This window comes from Camelus ferus, chromosome 23 (assembly GCF_009834535.1).
Source record: "Camelus ferus isolate YT-003-E chromosome 23, BCGSAC_Cfer_1.0, whole genome shotgun sequence".
In the NCBI taxonomy this organism is placed as follows: domain Eukaryota; kingdom Metazoa; phylum Chordata; class Mammalia; order Artiodactyla; family Camelidae; genus Camelus; species Camelus ferus.
The window spans coordinates 21,411,209-21,419,299 of NC_045718.1; the positions used below are offsets into that span (position 1 = coordinate 21,411,209).

The 8,091-nt window shown below is 41.9% G+C and overlaps 1 long non-coding RNA gene across 1 annotated transcript; it reads right to left on the reverse strand.

Annotated features, from left to right (window-relative positions):
- Window positions 1-3,291: 3,291 nt before the first annotated feature.
- On the reverse strand, window positions 3,292-5,811 carry LOC116659223. The gene is made up of 2 exons (XR_004314468.1): window positions 5,206-5,811; window positions 3,292-4,601 (listed from the first exon to the last, which is right to left on the reverse strand). It is a non-coding gene; the product is annotated as an uncharacterized LOC116659223 (long non-coding RNA).
- Window positions 5,812-8,091: the final 2,280 nt, after the last annotated feature.

Genomic DNA, 8,091 nt, shown 5'->3' on the forward strand with positions numbered 1-8,091 from the left:
TAACACTGTTTAAAAAGAAACTTTGGAGTTCTGGCTTAATTTTTCCAAAACATTTAGATACCTATTTTTTTCTGTGTTATTTCTGCAACTTTCTTACTCTTTCCTCTTTTTTATTATAGATGTCATGACAAGATGGAGTAGATAGGACAATATTGCTAACTTTTTTGATATTTTGCTGTTGATCCCTTCATTCATCATGCATTCAATAAACATCTCTCCCTTTCTCAATTTCCCCATCCTTGTTTCCCTTCTCTTCTCCATTGTCACTCTCCTTTCTTTCCTCTCTCTGAGAAAAAAAAAAAAAAAGAAAAAAGAAAACCTGTAATTAATCGAAAGATAAGTTAGGAGAGCAATTATTCCCTTGAACCCATAGACCAGGTCCAGCCAGCTGCATCTGCATTCTAAAAGACAGTTTTTCTACATGGATAGCTGTAATATCTGATCAAAAGTAACTTCTGAAGATTTCAAGTTTAAAGAATTGGGCTATGAGGAAAACACTGTGACAAGCACCTTAGTCTCAAATTCCTTGTCATAGAGTGGGACATGCATTTTGTTTTGTTTCCTTTTTTCACTGTGGTTTTTTTTTTATAGAAAGAAAAGTTGATGTTAAGAGAAATAAATTTGCCTGAAGTTTCATAGCTAAATGATAAAGGTAAAGGCAGTATTCAAATTTATATCCAACTCTAAAACCAAGGTTTTTAACTGAGTTTTAAGTTTTAATCTAGTATTACCAATACTCTCAACATTTACTTGAGAAAATCCAAGTCATTCTCAGATCACTCTCAGCTCAACTTGAAACCATTCAAATGAAAAAAAAAAAAATTTCATTTAACAAACACTTAGACTTCTTTGGTATGAAAGAGATGGTGATAATAAATGAAGATGACATGGTCCTTGCTGCTAGTTGCTTATTTCAGGAGGGCAGAAACAATATTCCACTTCTAATATTCACTGAAAAGATGACAAAACAAGCTAGCAAGAGAAAAGGACTTAGGATTTAGGCATATCAAGATATCTGGGGAGATGGATATAGGGTAAAGAGAAGTAAACATACATCAGGGAGATGGAATAGAACACAGTAAAATCAATCCTTTGCTTTATGTTTTGTTTGTAACACTTCTACTCAATCATCTTAGAGCAATATATTCAAAATCTTAGGTTTCAATTACATTTTCCTTCTCACTAAAGCTATCATCCAGCTTACAACAACGACCCAAAAACCAGTGTACCAGTCAGGTTTTAAAAGTCTTATTTCATTAATGTAATTTAAAATTTTATTTTCAGGAAAGAGATTGACTATAAAGAGGTACAAGTTTGCTTTCTTGGTTGGTGGAAATGTTCTGTCTTTATTATGGTAATGATTATATAACTGAGTTTGTCAAAATTCATAGAATTTTGTACCTAAAAGGATGAATTTACTGCACATAAATTACCTCAATACACCTGACTTAAAAAAAGAAAAAGCCTGAACTCTTAACTACCTGGCTAAAAATAAAATAAAATTTACAATTTAGGTGCAAAACAAATTTTATTTTCGTAAGTGAAGCAGTCTAGTAATTTTTGTACTTATTTATAATGCTAATAATCCAATTTAGTATTATATAATTCAATAAATACATCAATTTTAAAATAGAATATAAAAATGTAGTTTTTAAAAATATAGATTTGGATTATAAAACCTTTATTATAACCATTGTGTTGTAAAGGCAATGCTATGTATTTTTTAATATCTCAGAAAATAACAATCTGAGGTTTTTCAAAAATCTCAATGAATTTAAACTTCCAGAATATTACCATAAATCCTGTTTATATAATATGCCAAAAACTGTACATTTAATAGTTAAGGACAAAGAATTACCAGCTAGCTTCATTAACTGATAGATTCAGTTGTGTTCTAAAACACAATTGCAGCTCAGCTTCTAAAAAAGGCAAAGAAAAAGACAATTGTTTTCAACAGAACTGTGTTAAAAAAGAAACAGCACCATTAAGGACATAGGAAAGGGTAATTAAGTGATGTCTCCTCTTTATTAAGGTATCAATAGAAGCAAATATACCCAAGAAAGCATTCACAAAGGACCCAGCCTCATAATTGTTTTAGAAAACAAAGTCACTTCCCTGCCACTGGAATTTGGCTTGTAAAAATAATACCAAATTATACATCAAACTTCTCAGATTTTTATGATTCCTACTTTAATACCCTCTGTTTTTATTTTCCCAGACATACCAAGGCCACCAAGTCAATGTAAAGTTGTTGTTGATAATTATTTTTATTATTATTATAGAAGGCTTTCTTTCGAGAAAAAAAAAAAAATCCAGGTAAAACAGGGCCTAAAGATGTATTCTTGGTCCGGAGGGCGGTAGGAAAGTGAGTAGGAATTGTCAAAGCTTCACCTAGCCAACAGCAGTCCCTTGTTCTTTCCTTCTAGTCTTCTCTCCCATTTTCATGAAAGCTAGTTTCTCTGTTTCATCACAGTCATGTAATTCTCTGCATGGGAAAATTCAGGTGAACCACTTTCTAAAACCCTAATTTAAACCTTGTTAAAAATCTTCCAAATATACATCACTCTTAATTAACCTGATTTAGGATGCTGCAGTGGTCCTGAGTTATTACAGAAAATATTACTAATCAGTGTAATATACTATGTATGTATTTTCAAAACTAAATCTCTGATAGCAACTTATTTTTGCTGTCAGTCTTTCATAAAATTAAGTGTGGCATCAATCCCAGTTTGCTAAGAGTTTTGGCTAGTAAAGCTTTATTGTAAAAATCCTCCTCTCTTTGACAATTCTAAGGAAGAGAATAAGTACAAAATCTTCATTTTATATCCGTCAGTCTTGTCTCAGGGCAAGCATGAAGTATCATTGTGCAGAAATCAATTCTATTTCTGATATGAACATTCCATTTAGCAACCAGTCTTAACCATCCACAGAACCATTGGAGGTTCTAAAATTCCTTTTTTTTTTTTTTTAAAGTAAAGACTAGCTAAGTCCTCTGTGTAAAGAACCTAATGCCAGTGTGTGGATTAGTTCTGGCCTGGAGAGACACACAGAGCTCTACCATCTTTATGTTTAAAAGGATAGCACACTATTTCGATCTCAAAATAATTTATTTAGAGTTTGGTTACTGGTTTTATTTTCCTTGGCTCCTTCTTCATGGTGGTGGTAGGAGTGAGGGAGAAGTTACGGTGGGCCTGGAAAAGTGAACTGTGAAGCAATATAGGTCCCAGCCCAATCCTCTCAACTATTAAAAAAACAAAACAAAACAAAAACAAACTCTCCTTTCCCCAAATGTGCAATCTGGAAAACCCACATTTATTCAATGAAACAAAACACTCCAAAAAATGTAGATCTTACTACATGCTAGCACTACTCTAGATGCCAGAGATACAAAGACAGACACTCATCCACATCCCCAAGAGGTTAGTCTAGTGGGAGACACAGACACCTAAGCGAACAATCACAACACAGTGAACAATAACTGAGTAACAGATGTGACTCAAAGAGAGCAGGTCCAACTTGGGGGCAGGGAAGACTTCATAGAAACACTAACAGGCTGTCTTCAGGATGCAGGTGGCCCATTCCAAGGTTAAGTATTATTAAAGCAAAAACTCACTTTCCGGACTAAAAACCTTAATTTCTGAACCTGAGGACTTTATGTTCAAGATCTTATACATTATATACACACACAATGATATCCCATACAAAGGGAAATTAGCTCAGTTTGCGAACATGATTCATCATCGTTCACACCTGCTCAATTTAAGTCTCTCCCAAAATAGGCATTACATTGAGGAATATGCCCTAGCAACTGTCCAAAATTAGGACAAAGAGACTTCTGTTGCTACATGAACACTGTAAAACAGTACTCAAACCCCTGGATGTATTCAATTGTTAGACTGTAAACTGTCAGTCCTTTTTAACTGTGTTAAAATGGATACTGAATGGGGAATAGAGCCCTAAACACTTGCAGTTTCCATATTTATATTTGAAAAAATTTCCAATTTACCAAGGCCAATGTGGTATTTTTGGAAAACAAATGAAAATTACACATTTGGATTTAGATTTCTGTCATTCATTCATGTTATAATCCCCAAAGCTACCTTTACTCCACACCTAACTTCCCATCATTTCTAAGAAAAGGGCATATGAAAAGTTTTTTTAAGGTTATAGCTTTCAAACACTTTTAATACAAATTATGAATAATCCAACAATTAGCAAACGTTCCCATACTACCATTTGACATCCCCAGTTTTTCACTGTATTTAATACTCTTTAGTAACGTCTAACACCCTTCACCTAACAAGGTCAAAGGTTCCCTGAACATTTTTTTTCATAGGCTGCCTAGGGAGACAAACCCAGAGAATCCTGAGGATGTCACACCAAGAACAAAATGCAGGTCACTGTGACACGGCAGACCAGTCTGCAAAGTCAAAACTGCAGTTCACTTTACGCTGACAGTGCTTCTTTCCAGAACTTTTCCCCTTCAAAGAACGGGAGAGTGTCGATTTCACAAGGTGTCTGGCACTGCTTTCTTTAAAACGAAGCTTTTATCTCATTTCGGGAAGGTCACCTTCATTCTCCCGGGACTCGGGATGGAGCGCCTGTAGTTTGGGGCATCAGCGTTGTTAGCTCAACTGGTGACCTTCAAACCTCTGTGCTTAGCCTGATCCTAGGACGGCCACCTCCCTTCACACCACCGAGGGCACTGCCCCTCCCCCTACTGATACAGATGCGGCACATCAGTAGGGGTCCCAGGAGCCTCCCACCCCGCTGTTGGTGACGCCGGCCAAGCCCTGGATCACACCCAGAGATGCTGAATGACTGCCCCCCAGAGGTCACCGATGGCTGACGTCCCAATGGGCTCGGGCCACGCCGCCCCGCAGGAGCCCTCGCCGAGCCCCGCTCCAGTTCTGACTTCAGCCTACACCGCTCCTCGTCCACCAGGGAACTTTCCAGAACCCTGGCCCTCTCTGGGAAGTCCCCAGTGGCCATCCAGCAAGGAACCTCGATTCGTTTATTGAGCGCCCACGCTGAGGCAGGACCAGCGCGGGGATGGGCTGGCACGCGGAGTCCCTGGCCTGGGGAAGCGCTTGCGCCCCAGCACCTCAGGCCGGGACCCAGTCCTCCAGGAGGACCGACGACTGGGCAGCAAGGGACCGGAAGAACCTCGCCCGCAGCCCCCTTGTCCCCTCTACGGGACTTTACCTCGCCGGACCCCACCCGGGCCGCCGGAGCTAAAATTAGCAACGAGCGCGGACGCGCTCACGTGCACTCGGTGGAGCCGGGCCAGTGGCACGGCGCGGGTGAGTCACGGCCCGGCCCCCACCCTGCGAGGACGCGCTGACGTCAGCCGCTTCCCCGAAAGGTGACGTCAGCGCGCCTCGGGAAGGCCGCTAGGCCAGCGGTAGAACGTTCACTGAGTTTCGATGCCTTAAAGGGACCATGCTTCGGATCGTGAACGATCTCGGGAGCTGACACGATACACTCTCCCACAGAGTCCGACCCCATCTTGTATCCCTTAGTCTGAGAAGAGTTGATTGTTGAGAAAGGGATGAAAAAAGGAGAGCAACTTAGCCTCATTGGAGACTCCCGGAAGCCCCAGAACCTCCTCCTGGAAGCCCTCCTTGATTAACCAGTATCTGATCCTGACCCAAAAGTCAGGAAGTTTTCCATGGCCCTTGACTCCCTACCGCTTTGCTTACAGCCTCTCCCCATATGCTTACTTAACACGTCTCCTGGTAGAGAAAGGCTGTAGTTTGAATGTTTATTTATGTAATCTATCAGCTTGCACCAGCTTGGCCCTTTTATCACTTTTTTGCTGTATCCCAATTCTGTCAGTAGTTGTGTGACCTGAAACAAGTTACTTAACTCTCTGGGTGTGAAATTTGTGAACTGGTCTCCAAACTCTCCTTTTATGCTAATCTTGCCAGTGGAAGCTTCTAGGGGCAGGAACCATTCAGCACAGTCACAGCCTCACAGGGAGCTAACAGTTTACTGAGGTTTGTTATGTAGCTGGTACATTCATTATCCTCTCTCCCCTCTCTTGAATCCTATCTCTTCTCTGAGGTAGGAGTTACTGTCCCCATTTTACTGATGAGGAAGGAAATTGAGGCACAGCCAGATTAAGTATGTTTCCCTAGGTTACACAGCTACAGAATGGCAAACTAGAAGTCCCTCCTAGGTCACTTGGACTGCAAGTCAGTGTTTTTGGTGACAAGGCGGACTGTGAAATGTATGTCTTGTTCTGGATATATTGAGTCTCCTAGAACAGTTTTCCCCCTTTAATGCAATTCCAGTGCTTCTGAACAAGTAACCCATAAGTAACCTCTGCCTGAAGATGCCCAGAGCAGGAGGGCCAGGCCTCAGGACCTGGAGGAGGGTAAGGCGAGTGAGGAGGTGAGCATCCTTTGGTGCCCATCCTCTCCTGGCAGGACCCTAAGAATGAATGCCTGCTTGAGGTTTGCACCCCAGGCACCTCACTCACTGCACTAGCCTTGACTGTTTTCTCTCTGGAAACTAGAGAGGGCATCCTTCTTAATGCATCTTCACCTGGCAACCAGCGGCCAGTTCTACCCAAGTGCAGAAGAAATACCTTGTTTCTCCTCCATTGTAATCCCCTCTATAAAGCAGCAGAAAATCTCCTTGGAACAGCAATAGTCATGCTAAAAACAAATGAGACAACAGCTTCTTAAAGTTTGGAGAAAATGATGGTGCCTGAGTACTGGAAGTGGATAAGCTGCTGACCTGTTGTCTTTTGACAATCATTATTGTTCCTTGGTTGAGTGTCTCAACATCATCCTCAGGCTACACATGCCAGGTCTACCAGGAGTACCTTCCTCCCTCAGCTCACCACTCAGAGACATTTAGAACTGACCCCTCTCCCCTCACACCCAATCTCCAGCTACCACCAAGCTCTCTTCTTTGTGTCCCCTGCTCCTGTCCCCTCGATCATACTGATGGAGTCACTGCCCATTCCTCTTCCTGTTCTCCAGGTTTTTTGGAGCCTGTGATTTAATACTTTGTGTGTGCTCCCATCACAGCCTTGGGAGGAGATGGAGAAAACCACAGTCAGCCTCAGCTGTGGGCAGTGGCTTCTCTGTACATACAGACATGGAAGCTTAAAACAATATGGGATCTTCAGGCAAACAAGGCCAGCCCCTGTTTTACAACTAAAGGTCTCAGGTCCAGGAGAGGTGACCTGCCTGGGGTCACATGGCCTGTTAGGTAGACAGTCCTAGTCACTTGCCCCCCAGCTTACTGCTCTTTTGATGGGTCACACCTCTGTTATTGGGGCTCTGGTGGAACAGTGAGCATGGCAGATGTGCATGGTAAACTGTAATGTGTCATATGTACAATGGAAGGGAAGACAAATGGTAACTTGAAATAAATGTAGAGATAAAATCATAGGGCAGAATAGGAGAACACAATTTCTGAGGACCCCTGGCTATTCCCTCTTTCCCTTTTCCCTCTCTCCCATGCATCCTCAAGATAGGTAAGATAGGTTCCTCCTCAGAACCAGGAACCATTTCCCAATGAAATGGCATGATGAGTTAGATTGCCATTTTTAAACCATCAATAATCAAGATCTTGTATGTCATTTCAGGTTTTGATTTTTCATCTCTAGCCTTTGCTTCCCATCATTTTCCTATCCTAAAAGCCCCATTAAGTGTTGTTAAGAGCCATAAATGTAACTGGCCACTAATGTAGAAGGATTGTGATCTCCAGCAAATAGCCCCAGCAAAGAAAGGAGCAGGAATCCTAGGTCTGTTCCCAACCGAGCCAGTGACTCACTGGATGACACAAAGCAAAGCGCTTCTTTTGTTGGGGGAGACATGAGACAACACACAGCTGCTCACCTGACAGAGGTGGAGGGTCAGGGGAAGCCATCGGGCAAGCTCCCAGTGCAGTGGAAGCTCAGGGGGCCCTGGACGACCCCCAGTCCATAGTGACTGCTTAGCAATGGCTGTGGGGTCAGCCCTGAGCTCTGTCCTGCTTGCGCACCAGCCTCCAGTGGAGCCACTAAGATGGTTGGGCCGGATTATGCACTTATCCTTCGTGACATAATTCTCATTGGTTAGGAATGCACCCTGG